Raw genomic sequence first — 14,518 nt, forward strand, 5'->3', positions numbered from 1 at the left:
CAGCCCCCTGCCCTGTCCCCCCTTGTCCTTCTCTCTCTGTTCTCCAAAGCCCCCAATACCAAACACCATCTCCCATCACTCTAATGGAACGAGGCCCATAGAGCTCTACTTAATGGAAATCCCTAGCGACCCCCAGTTTGGGGCTCAGTGGATGGTGATTCTGTCCTCATCTCCCTCTGACCTCCCCAAAGTTTTGACACACATGAACACACCTTCCTTCTTCAAATGTGCTCTTTTTCTTAGTTTGTGTCCCTCTTCCCTCTCTGCCACCCCTTTTGAAGCTCACCCTCCTCTCCCTGCTCGTTAAATGTGGGATCTCTTCAGAGATTGGCCGTAGGCCCACTTTTTCCTCATTCTATGTACCTAGGGTAAGCAAACTTTTCTATTAAAGGTCAAAGAGTTAATAATATAGGCTTTATGGGCCATAGGGTCTTTGTTGCAACTCCTCAACTCTGCCAGTGTAGTACAAAAGCAGCCATAGATGGTATTTAAAAGCACAAGCACTACCATGCCCCAATAAAACTTTATTTACAGAAGCAGGTGGCCAGCTGGTTTGGCCTGTGGCTGGCATTTGGCAAACCCCATACTCTACTTTCTCTTAAGTCAGCAACAGATCCATTATCAAAATATGGTTTGCACCCGGGTTTCTCCTCTGAGATCCAGATTCACTCTTGCCTCATTGGATAAACAAAATGCACCCCAGTCCACCATCTCCACATAGTGGTCATGGCCTCCCAACTGTCTCTTTGTCCCCTTCTGTTGTCTTCTCAGAAACACATGCCCAACCAGTCAGGTAATCCAGGCACTGGGGAGTCATTTTGGACTCTGCCTGCATCTTTAAACTTAAATCCAGAATGAAGTATGCTGGTTTTACTTGCTAAGAATTGCTGGAGTTTTACACTTTCCTCCACCTCCACAGTGTTCCCATTGCCCACAGTCCTGCCACTTTTGCTGGGACAGCAATACCAGCATCCTACTTGGGCTACCCACATCCACCCCTTCCCTCTCTAACCCACTGTCTACAGCACAGTCAATAGGGTGCTTCCAAAACAAAGCTCTGCACATGTTTCCCTGCACATGACACTATCCGTCATGCCTAGAATTTCCCTGAGCCTGGCCAAATGGCTGAGTAGTGTCCAACTCCTTCCCTTGTCAGCTTCACCTCAGTCCCCTTTCCCCCTCCATCTACCGAAAGTGCTCTTTTCTCCCACCTTTATCTAATGTCTTCTCACCCTCCAAAGCATTTCAGTTGAATATTATGTTTTCGGTTGGGGTTGGCGAACTACCACCCATAGCCTAAGTCTATCCACCATCTGTCTTTGTAATTAAAGTGTTATTGGACATAATCACACATCTGTGCAATTGTGCACTGTGGCTGCAACAGCAGGCCTGCACAATTATACCAGACCACACAGCCCGCTTAGCCTCAAGTATTTACTCTCTGATTCTTTACAGAGAAAGTGTGTGACCTTGGTTTACTTATTTGATAAGTCTGTCTTCTACACTGGACAGCAACCCCACAAGGATAGAGACTGTGCCTGCTTTTCTTCACTATAATACCTTCGTGCTCCACACACAGTATCTGACACTCAACATAAACTTGGTCAGTATTGGTTGAATGGATGAATGAATGAATGATCAGATATGCTGTGTTGGCAGGACCCACTTTCCACTGTAAGGCATTTTCTGGTCATGATGCTGGCAGTTAAGGGGATAATGTTCCTTGCTTCTTTAATAATTCCATGGACTCCAGGGCTATAGTAGTTGAGGCTCATTGATGACTACTCATTTTTCTAAGAGGTATTAGGCATAATAATAAATAGTCTGAGTAGAAGGGCTTATTCCTCCAGGTATGGGCAAAGCAGTCATGTACAAACCAAAAATTACTTTCGCAGAACAGGCCCTCAACCACATGTTCCACATGCATCATCACAGCCTGTACAGTACAGAGATCCTGGTGTGAAGGCTAAGTCATTTGAAGAGGCTCACTCACATCTGCTGGCTGCAAAGTCCCTCCTTTTCAACACACTTGCATTTCCAAATATGTGTGATATGGAAATGATTATGAGGGAAAGGGGGGCGTGGCCCCTGCTCAAATGTGATTAGGAAAGCCCTGGTGGAGATTCTGCAAGAAAGAAAAAAAAAAACCTGTTCAACATTTCTAAAATGTATTTGACCAGGGAAATACCTAGAAACCCTCGGCACAGACTTAGAGAACACACATTTAGAATAATCTGACTGTCATTTGTCACAATGTTAGAGCCAGTGCAAGCACCCCTTAATTGTCTGCACAATGCCTACCACACACCTGCCATTGCTAAACTGAAAATGAGAGGGTCTGGGGAGGGGAGGGCAGTGTCTCAGGCCTTCCCTCCTCTAAAATGCCTTCAGCAACTAAATCTCCATCCTCCTCTATTCTCTTAGAGTAAATTATTTCAACTGCCTTAAAAGAAAACCAATCTCATTGAGCAAAGGAATCCGTTCAAAATAGTAACGAGGGAGAGAATCATCTTGAGTGATTTGTGAGTTTGAAAGATGAGGGTACACACATAGTTACATATGCGTCAGTTGAATATCAAAATACAACTCACTCTAGGTTACACCCATGTAAGCACCCCATCAACACTCTATGTTCATAAATTATGATCAGTAAAGCAGCAACTTTCAGAGATGCTGCCAATGGTCTCATACACATAACCAGAGCCACCACCTACATAAGATATACTATGTTGCTTCCCCAGTAACAAGCCTCTTGTTCATCTTTACATCATTCCCACAGCCTGGCATAGTGTTCAAAGAATGTTCACTGAATGAAATTTAAAGCCTTTCCATTTTCATCTTGTAGACTTCTGGCCAATAAATATTTCCCAAGAAATATATACTGTGTGTTAAACACCATTCATAGCCAAGCCACAAGCTCAGTCTACATGGGGGATAGGCCCAGATATGATGGTTCATAGGATACTGTGATGAATATTATGTCACTATCATGAATGACAATGCGAGTTCCCAGAAAGTTGAGGGAAGTCTTATAGAATAGACCCAACTATTAGAGCATATCCTAAGGGCAGCACACCCCAGAACCAGGCTGAAGGAGCTGGGCATGCACATCACAGGGGCACAGGGGGTTGTGTGGGCCCAGGGGTACAGGGTGGCAAGCAGGTAGGGCTGTCTGGGTTGTGGACTGTAGGGGGTCTGGAGTACCAGCTTGAGATGTCTGTACTTTTTCCTATGGGTAAGATTGTTAAGATTTTGTTTCCAAGTTGATTAAGTCTATGTTTGACATGAACCCCAGCGTGGAGGAAAGACCATAAGGGAGAAAGTCTCTTCTTCACTTGAAAAGGCACTAAAATGAAATTACAGTGTTCTTAAACTAATTTGGGGGAGTTTTCATATTGGGCATTCCCTCTAAAACACAGAGTCTATCATCTGGCAAATGATGCCAGGGTGTGTAGGAGGGAGGCATCTCCTGAGATTCTCCAACTTGCTTTCACTGGGACAACCCAGAAAGCTGAGGACTAAAAGGAACCCACTCTTTCAAAGCTTCTGGTTTCCTCCTCCATCTGGCATGCAGCTATGGTGATGCCTGGAGAGGGCGCAACTGCACCCCAGTGCTACCCCAGTGCTACAGGAGGACGCAGGAGCCAGGCCAAACTCTCCACGGTGTGGCCAGGGATAGGGCCCTGCAGGATGCTGGACAATACTGGGAAGGAAAAGGAGGGAATCCTCAACCTTGAGCCAGAGCCCGACACAGACCACTGAACCCTGAGCGTCTCAACAAGTTTCAAGAAGAATTAAATTCTTGGAAGCTGACAAGGCAGCAAGTGAAAACAAAAGATTCTATCTGATAGGAAATAAAACAAAATGGAGAGAAAATTGTTTTGTTTAGGGAGATAAACTAAGCAACAAGCCACTGAACTCAGGTCAGCAAAGCATTGTAGCCTTCCCCCAGAACAGACAGCAGACAAACAAGGAAGTGTGTTGGGGGCATGTATAACAAGAAACTATTTTGAGGAAAATTGTCTTAAATCTAATATGGCTCCTTTCTGCATAGAAGGCAGCATCCATGTGAACAGACTAATGATATCCAATGCAATGAAAAATATCCAGGGAATTCTGGGTCATATAAACCCAAACTCAAGCCTGTGTTGGGAGATCTATTGTTTCTTTGTGCAGATCCCAGCAGGAAGGAGAGGGCTCCTGAACAATGCACACTTGTCATCTTCCTTAAGTGGATTCCCTCACTGAGTTAGTGCAATTGCCAAGTTTTCATTTGGTTTTATGTGTGCAGACCCAGCTCTGGAGGCCAAAACCACCAATCAGAGTAACCTCAACTAGAAGAGCAGTCAGACTCAGAAGACCTCAGTCATTCCCCACTCAGCCTTGGGTCAGCCCAACAGTTGCAGAGATGCTGTGTTTGAAAAAATAAACTACTTTGGGTCAGTAGTATTTTCCATAAGCTTTGGAGTCACTGTTCTTACACAAAAGTGTTTTTGCTAGCAATGACTCACTGAATGCTTCTTAAATGCACTTCCCAATTACCAAGAGGGCTTAGGAACATAACTGCTAGAAGGGCTTTTGTGCCTCATGGTCTGGTTTGTGTCTAGGTAGTTTCAGAAGTGGAGTGGCCTCCTCATTGGGAAAATTCTTTTCTATTTCATCTTACATGACCTTCTCCTACAGGATGGCCAGAAGGGCTTTCCCAACAGGGCTATTGCATTTAAAAAAAAAAAAAAAAAAAACAACAACAACAACAAAAAAAAAACAACATTTAACTGAAAATGTCACTATTTGCTTTCTTGGAAGGTTGTTTCCCGGAAACACAGCCATTTTCATTCCAACAGAATGAAATATAATATCATATCATATAAATATAATATCAACCACTTAGAATATGAAGCCCAGTATAGCATGCATCATCTGACTGGTCTTAGGGGTAGACAAATGAAGCTATCACATGGATAAGTGATTTAGAGCATCAGTGCAGTTATTAGATCAGTCCTAGAGGGGCACCTGGTGGCTCAGTGGTTTAAAGCCTCTGCCTTTGGCTCAGGTCATGATCCCGGGGTCCTGGGATCGAGCCCCACATCGGGCTCTCTGCTCAGCAGGGAGACTGCTTTCCTCTCTCCCTCTCTCTGCCTACTTGGGATCTCTCTCTCTGTCAAATAAACAAATAAAATCTTAAAAAAAAAAAAAAAAAAAGCTAGATCAGTCCTAGAGCTGAACAGCCCTAGCCAAAGACACGAGTTTAGGGACAAAGAGTCATCTGAGACTCACAGTAATATGTCATTCATGGTAAGAGAGTTGAAGGGCTTCCGTGATACTAATTAGTCGTGAATGGGCCCAGGCAATTTATAGATAGGTGATAGATGAATGGATGGAGGGATGGATGGATAGATAATATTATACATATATGTATTAGCTCTATGGAGATATAATTTACATACCATACAATTCACCCATTTAGCATGCACAGTTCAATGATTTTTAGTATATTTATAGTTGCACAACCAGAACCATGGTCAATTTTAGAATATTTTTGTCACCCCAAAAGAAAACTCCTACCCATTAGCAGCCACTCCCTATTTACATCCAACCACTCCAGCCTTATGCAACCACTAATCCTCCTTTTATCTCTGTGGATTCCAGGCACACTTTCAATATGCCTCAGCCTCAGTTTCCCTCTAAAAGGAGAGAAACTGGGATATAAGAATGCTAGAGAAGTTTTCAAATGCCACTATCTCTTTAGGATACCTAAGACTTATAATTTTGTAATGAACAATTTTTCACGGTGCCTTGCAAAGAGGAGTCATGGCATTGGTCCAGGCTTGGGTTATTTTCTTCCTTTAGGAAAGAGTGTAAAACTTACTTGAGAGGACAAGAATACATTGCAACCCATTTCCTTGGTGCTCATAGGTTCCACTCTATTGCACACTCCCCTTTGGAGAGAAGAGACATAAAGCCTCAACAGAGAACACAAAGCAAAAAGATATCTCACTAAGGTCCTAAGGATAAAAGTACTAGTCACATTTTATTAAAAAAAAAAAAATGATAAACTTTCCAAGAGATAGCCCAGCATCTGTTCTGGGACACTTAATCTCCAACCACTTCCAGCCTCAGGAGAAGTTCCAAATGGATGGAGCAGATTGAGAGGAGATTTCATTAAATTACCCATTTTAAAATAAATAATTCGGTGGCATTTGGTACATTCACATTCACAGTACTGCACAACTACCACCTCTATCTAATTTCAAAACATTTTCATCATGCCAAATTAAAATCTCTTACCCATTTGGTAGTTTATCCCCTAACCCCCCTCCCTTCAGCCCCTAAAACAACCAAATTGAATTCTGTCTCTATGGATTTACTATTCTACATATTTTGTATAAATGAAGTCATATAATATATAACCTGTTGTGTCTGAATTCTTTCACTGAGTATAATGTTTTTCAGTTAATCTACAGTGTAGTATGTATCAGCACCTCATTCCTTTTCATAGATGAATGATATTCCAGTATGGATATACCACTTTTGTCTATCCACCCATCCATTGATGGGCAGTAGAACTGTTTCCATCTTTTGGCTTTTGCAAACAGTCTTATTATGCATGTATTTGTTCAACTTCTTGTTTGAGTACCTGTTTTCACTTCTTTTTAGTATACTTTTAGAAATGGAATTGTGGACCATATGATAATTCTAAGTTTAAATTTTTAAAGAAATGCCACACTGTTTTCCACAGAGATTGTACCATCTTATGTTCCTAGCAGCAATGTATAGGGTTTCATTCGAATAATGAGGTTGAACATCTATCTTTTTATGTATTTGTTAGCCATTTGTATGTCTCCTCTAAAGAAAGTCTTCTGCACATTTCTTTTTTAAGTTTGGTTGCTTGTCTTTGTTTCTGAGCTGTAGGAATTCTTTATATATTCTGGATCCTATACTCTTATAAAATACACAATTTCCAAATACTTTATTTCACTCCATAGGTTGCCATTGCTCTTTTATGATACTGTCTTTAGATGTGCAATTTTTTTTAATTTTTATGAAATCCAATTTATCAGCTTTTTTCTTATGTTGCTCATATCTACAAATTCATTATCAAACCAATTGGTTCTGAACATTTATCCTTATGTATTCTTTCGAGTTTTATGAGTTCAGTTCTTATATTTAGACCATTAATCTATTTTGAGTTAATTCTTGTATATAGTGCCAGACAGAGTTCTAACTTTTTCTTTTGCGTATGGGTAACCAGTTGTCCCAGTCAGCATCATTACTGAAGAGATTATTCTTTCCCCATTGAGTGGTCTAGGTACAACTGATTTGTCAAAATCAGTTGACCACAAATGTTTGGGTCCATTTCTGGACTCTCAGTTCTATTCCATTGGTCTATATGTACATGTATGCCAGCACCACAGTTTTCATCACTGTAGTTTATAGTAACTATTGAAGCAGGGACATGTGAGTTATCCAACTTTATTTTCCTTCTTCAATATTGTTTTGGCTATTCAAAACCCTCTATTATTTCATATTAATTTGTGGATTAGCTTTTCCTTTTGTGCAAAATTGTCACTGAAATTTTAATAAAGAAAGCATTGAATCTGTAGATTTCTTGGGTAGAATTAACATCTTAACAATATTAAGTCTTCTAATCCATAAACATAAGATCTCTTACCATTTATTTGTCTTCTTTAATTTCTTTCAGTGATGTTTTATAGTTTCCACTGAACAAGTCTTTCACCTACTTTATTAAATTGATTCTTAGGTATTTTATTCTTCTGGATGATATTGTAAATAAAATTATTGTCTTATTCCCTCTTTGACTTCCTCATTGTTAGTGTATAAAAACAGAATAGATTTTTGTGTGTTGATATTATACCCTGCAAGTTTGTTGAATACATTTATTAGCTTTAGTAGTTTTCTTGTGGGCTCTTTGGTATTTTATACATATTTACATATATAGTATCATGTTATCTGCAAATAAAGATAGTTTTACTTTTTCCTTACCATTGTGGATGTCTTTTTTTTTTTCTTCCTGCCTGATTTCGGTGGCTAGAATTTCCAATACAATACTGAGTAGCAGTGGTAAAAGTGTACATCATTGTCTTGTCCCTAATATTAAGGGGAAAGCTTCCAGTATTTCACCACTAAATGTGAGGTCAGCTGTGGGTTTTTCATAAATGTCCTTTATATTGTTGAAGAAGTTTTCTTCTATTCCTGTTTTGGTGAGAATTTTTATCATGGAAGGATGTTGGATTGTGTATTTCTTCACATTTTTAATGTCTGTCTTTTGAAATGAAGAGTTTGCATTTAATATAATCTATTTGCATTTAATGCAATTAAATGTAAGAAAGGAAGGACTAATAAGGAAGGATTTCCTTCTAACATTTTTATATTTGTTTTCTTCATGTCTTGTCCCATTTTTGTCCCTCATTTCTTCCATTGTTGTCTTCTTTTGTAATTGGTTGGTTTTTCCCAGTAAAACATTTTGATTCCCTTCTCATTTTCTTTCATACCTAGTTTTTTAGTTTTTTGTGTGCTTATAATGGAGATTACAATTAACATCCTAAACATGTAACAATTTTGTTATAATTGATACCAAATTAATTTCAGTAGAAAACAAAAGGTCTGCTCCTATATAGCTCTTTCCCCTTTCATTTGTGTTGTCACAAATTACATTTTGCATAATTTGTATTCCAATAACAGATTTTTAATTGTCATAGACATACATCTAAATAATGCAGAAAATAAAAGTAGCATTACAAACCAAAAATGCAATTATATTGGCTTTTGTATTTGCCTACATAATTACTTTTCCTAGAGATCTTTGTTGTTTCATCTGGTTTCAAGTTATTGTCTAGTGTCCTTTCATTTTGCCACTTTGGTATTTCTTGTAAGGAAAGTTAAATTTCCTCAGCTTTTGTTTATCTGGGAATGTCTTAATTTGTCCTTCACTTTTGAAGAATAGTCTTTCCAAATACAGAATTTTTGGATGTTGGGATTTTTTTCTTTGTATTTTGTATGTGCCGTCCCACTGCATCTATCATCCATGTTTCTGATGAGAAATCAGCTGTTAATATAATTGAGGATCCCTTGTATGTGATGAGTCACTTCTCTCCAGCTGTTTCCAAGATTCTCTCATTGCCTTTGACTTTGAACAATTATGTAATGTGTCTCAATGCGAATTTCTTTCTATTTATCTCACTTGGAGTTTGTTGAGATTCTTGATTTTTTGTAAATTCATCTCTCATCCTGTTTGGAAAAATTTCAGCCATTATTTCCTCAAATATTCTTTCTGCCCTTTTGTCTAGCTCGCTTCTCTTCCTGGGAACTTCTCTTCCTGGGAATGGCTGTTGACTTTTTTAAATGGTATCTCACTAGTCCTTTGGGCACTGCTTGTTTTTCTTCATTCTCCTTTCTTTATATTCCATAGATTATATAATTTCAATTGTTCTACCTTCAATTTTTCTGATTCTTTCTTCTGTCTGTTCAAATCTGATGTTGAAATCCTCCAGTGAATTTTTCATTTTCATTATTGTACTTTGGTCCCAGAATTTCTATTATTTCTATTTAGTTCCTTTTAATGATTTCGATCCTGTTTCCTTTAGTTTCATCCATAGTTTTTGTTAGCTCCTTGAACATAGTTAAGACAGATGACTTAAATTTTTGTCTAGTAACTAGAATGCTGATCTTTCTCAGAGATGATTTATATCCATTTATTTTGTTCCTTTCAATGAACCACTTTCCAATTTCTTTGTACATGTGATTTCTTATTGAAAATTAGGTGTTTAAATATTCTAGTGTGGTTACTCTTGAAATCAGACTATTCTACTTTCCCATGGTTTGGTGTTTTTGTTTTGAAGGCTGTAGTCATCCATCTGTATAATGACTTTACCAAACATTTTTTTTTTTCCCCAAATACTGTATTCCAAGTCATGTGTGGTCACTGATGACTATTCCTTTAGCTTGCTTTCAGGTGGTGTTCTGACAGATTTCTTTGAATTCCAACAGCTAAAAAACAAAGAAAAACAAAACAAAACTCTACTAATCTCTTAAGATTAGCTGTGTGCTGGGCCCTCCTTCAACACTTAGCCAATCTGTTTACAGCTCTGCTTAAGTATTCATTTTGTGCTTGCAGCTCATTTTGTGCTTTCTAGGTCTTTAGTTCAGTCCATGGTAAAAGCTAAAGATTTTCTTAGAGCTTTTCTGTTCATTGCTTTCTAAATTTCATGCTATATACAGGTGCTTTTGAATGCCCTAATTTTATTCTCTCTCTCTTGCTTGCTTCAGTTTTCCCTCCCAGGATTTAGGTGGTATGTTTCAACCATAATCTTTTGCTCAAGAGTCTGTGCATTGTTTATTTGCCTTACAATGCTTTCAAGAAATGCCCACTACTTTTCCACCCTGAGTGACTTCTGAATTAGGTGAAACAGAGACAAGCACCTTGTGTCAGTCCTCAGGTAGTTCCTAGAAAGGTAAGAAGAGAAACACAAATAAGGTCTGGAGTCAACTCTAGAAATTCAGTCTGCCTCCTTCAAGACTGTCATCAACTATAAAGGAGTTATGTCAAAGCTAAATAAAAATGCCATAAAGATTCTATATCATTTTAAATTTGTGTCTTTCTTGATTCAGCATTCTCTTAGTTGCTATAAACTTTTGCCCATTTTGAAGAGTTCTTAAAAAGTTCATTCAGACAGTTTCTACTCATTTTTCACATTTCTGTGAAAGGGTGGGTAATGCCTACTCTGCCATTTTGTTGACCCACCCAGACAAGAGGGGATTTTTTAATATATAAAAAAGTGTTTAGTCTAGTGGAAAAGAAGTTCTATGGCATTCTCACCCCCCAAGACATGTACTCAAACCAAATGAGGGTACTTCACAAAACCAGCACCTGCTGGTCCTGTCAGAATGTCTTCAAGAGTTGTTTGGATGTGCCTGATTCTTGTTGTAAAAGCCTAACCATGAGGAGATGCATGAGCTTCCATGATGGATGGCAGAGCAAGGAGAGCAAGTTGAAGCAGGAGCTGCATTTCCACCTATGAGACAGGTCATCATCTTTGTCACCATTAGCCAGATTCCACAGTTCAGAGGTGGCTGTTCTTAAGCTTTCTTGAAGAGACCCTGCCCTTAGAGGGCTGAAGAGTGAGGCAACCCAGCAGAAAAAGTCCAGGTGGGGTGTACTATTGGAGCAGAAGTTGAGTGTGAGTCAAAGTAGTCAATTGGACCAAACAAGTGTATCAGAAAACAGCTCAGGATTTGAGGTCCTGTCAAAATGAATATTCCCCCAAAGAATCCACTGATGCAACAATATAAAGGGAAAAAAAAAAAAAAAACAGTATCTGGGCACCTATAGAGGGTGTTAGATATGTTAGATAATAGCTATCTTAGGCAAAAGAGACCTTCCTGTCAGAAATTTCTCCATTCCCCAGCCCTAATTCCAGAGGAGGAGGATAGGATAGAGAAAGGTTCTCCTTCTCCAATGCCAGGTCCCGAACTTAGATCAGAATTGAAACCTAAGGCCATGCTGAGGGCCAGATCCATTTAGATGGGGGGAGTAAAGTTTTTATGTAACTCAGGCTGAATTTTTAATACTGAAAGTGAATAAGAAAGCTATGAGTTGTGCCCAAAATCTCATCCCAGGGCAGTGAAGTGATCTTCAACTGGATTAATTAAAAATAGTACTGTTGCCTACTTTGCATGTTCCCAAACCAAATACATTCAGTATGTGTCTGACACACATCAAGAGAAGATGAGGGAAGGAAAGTGAGGGGCAGGAGAAAGCAGGAAGTCACATTTGAACAGATTTGACCCCCTGCCCCTTCTTATAAGTCAGAAAAATTAGGACAAGAATTAAGTGAAAACTCTAACACCACACACAAATGCAATGTAAAATTTAAGGTCCAAATGTGTTCTCATTGTGCTGACTTTCCTGCTGTGCTAAATAAGGTATGAGGGAGGAGAGTTAACATGAGTTGATAGGATCCCAGACTTCGCTCCAGAGAGTGCCTTCCTCACTCTCAGGCCTAGGAAATGGCCAAGGAAGAGAGGACTCCGGAAAGCATGCTGCTAGGATCCTGGGGAGGGTGTGCCTCAGCTCCAGCTGTGTGTGGAAAACCATGTGTTCCTCGATGGTTTCTTTAAACTTGGTGCCAGAGAAGCTTCAGCGAGTTGAATATCTGAGCTGTGCTGAGTATGTGAGACATTCCAATTCCAGTGTTCCCCCACAAAATTAAAAAAGGAGAGATGAGGAAAGAAGCCTGAACTTCATGGGAGTAAAAGAGAGTTTGAACAAACTAAGCATTTATAATCCTACCAATCCCATCTGGAAATGGGGGAAATGAGGAAGCCACTCTTGTCCTCATGTCTCAGAACTCCAGCCCAGGGGGCAGCAGAGATGGCTGGCAGCATTTGCTCATCATTTCCCCAAGTAGATCCTGTTTAACCTGGTTAGTCCTTGCAGTGCACTTTGGTTCATGTCTTCCTGGTAATAAAGTTGAAATAATTTATTTTCTTGGCTGCTCCATAAAATGTTGTATGAATTTATTCTAAAGGAGAAAAGGAAGAAGGAGGAATAAATGTGGCATTGGCTTTTCGATTGTGGTTTTCATTTCCATAAACCTTAGATCACAAGAATGCATGAGATATTTACACAAATCTTTCCACAATTCCTGTGGCCTTTGGGGGCATAACATTTGCATGACTTCACCACCATGGCTGGTGTGTGCTTTCTCAGCAGCTTTGCTTGCAATAGGGAGCAGTCCCCACCAATGCTTGTAGTTCTGTGTGTGTGTGTGTGTGTGTGTGTGTGTAGGATTTGTCCATATGTGTATAGAGGAAGAAAAAGAGAAGGAAAGGAGAAAAAGAGAAATTGTTATTTCTTTTTTCTTGTTTTTTTCTGGAGCAAATACAAATTTGAAAAGGGATTCCTATTTTTCTACATCACAATATGGTGAGTTTTCTTTTTGTAACTCTACACTTCTAGATAATTTCTGTGGGAATGGCAAAATGAGAGGATCCTAATTGAGAAGGCCAATGTCACATTATTGCAGTAAGGATGCATGCGGGCTGATCTGGCCCAGACAAGAAGAATGTAGCAGACTTAGCTGTGAGGCAAGTGGAACCCAGGTTCCAACTTCTCAAGTGAGTTAGATTTCTATGACTGCGATGGGTTCTCCAAACCTTGGGGACAAAACAACTGGGGGCACCCTTGGGCCAGGTGAGGACACCAAAATGGGGATCCCACACACAAGTACAGAGTTAACAGTAGGTCCCGGGCAGAATGATGCCTAGGCCTGTTAGAGCTGTTTCCCATGTAGACAGCCCTGGCCAAGAAGACTTCAAGGGCCAGCCAAGTGCACCAAGTTAGAGAAGTAACATGGTAGTCACTACACCAAGCCACCCAACATCTTAGTGGAATACAAACGAATCATTGATTCACCAGGCACCACACTAATCATCTTTCTTATTTCTCTCATTTTGCATTATTGCACACCAAGTATGCTGGGTGACATCATACCATCAGTATAAAAGGCAGAGGATTCAAGGGGATGAAGGTAGGGAGGTTGGGAAACCACAGACCTTATACAGCAGAAGACACTTCACCATTTTAGCCCACTTCTACACCCTTCTCATACCACCTGGTCTCTCACTTTGGGAGAAAAAGCACAATGTTCAGCTAAGTATACCTGCATCTAAATCCTGTCCAAAACACTCCCTAGCTGTGAATTTTGGCCAGGTTCTCTAGCCTCAATCTCTCTCTGTGACTCAGTTGCCTTTTTAAGGTAGAGAAAATAGTCTAGACCTTTAAGAATATTGTGAGGAGGGGCACCTGGGTGGCTCAGTAGGTTAAAGCCTCTGCCTTCAGCTCAGGTCATGACCCCAGGGTCCTGGGATCAAGCCCCACATCGGGCTCTCTGCTCAGCAGGGAGCCTGCTTCCTCCTCTCTCTCTCTCTGCCTGCCTCTCTGCCTACTTGTGATCTCTGTCTGTCAAATAAATAAATAAAATCTTAAAAAAAAAAAAAAAAAGAATATTGTGAGGATGCACAGGACACAGCTCAGTAAACTCAGGAAGCTCAAAAAGGCACCAGTTGAGTCTGAGAACTGTCCTCTACTGCAGATCTATAATAGTTCTGATCTCTGATACTTGCATTGAGCAGAAGCCCCAGAGACCAAGGATCCCTACACCCAGGTGAAACAGAAGTACTGTGTTTGAAGTAGGGAAACACAAGACACCCAAGAGGATTTGTCCAGTGATTCACAGTCAGCATGTAGGGAGTTTGTTGGCCACAGGAGTGAGGCATGGGTGTCCTGAACAAGGGCCCAGAATCCCTGTGAGAGTGTAGTCCTTGCAAGAGCAGACACATGTTCTGATTCCCAGCAGGAATATGTGTACACAGTCAGCTCCATGTATGCATGTCCGCACAAGTGCTCCCAGCCTACCACAAGGTCTTTCCCTATATCTATCCCTTATGAGGTTTCCTGGGAAATTTACGTATTTTCATGCAGATTTAACAAGAAGCA

The sequence above is a fragment of the Mustela nivalis genome (assembly GCF_964662115.1).
Source record: "Mustela nivalis genome assembly, chromosome: 2".
NCBI lineage: Eukaryota > Metazoa > Chordata > Mammalia > Carnivora > Mustelidae > Mustela > Mustela nivalis.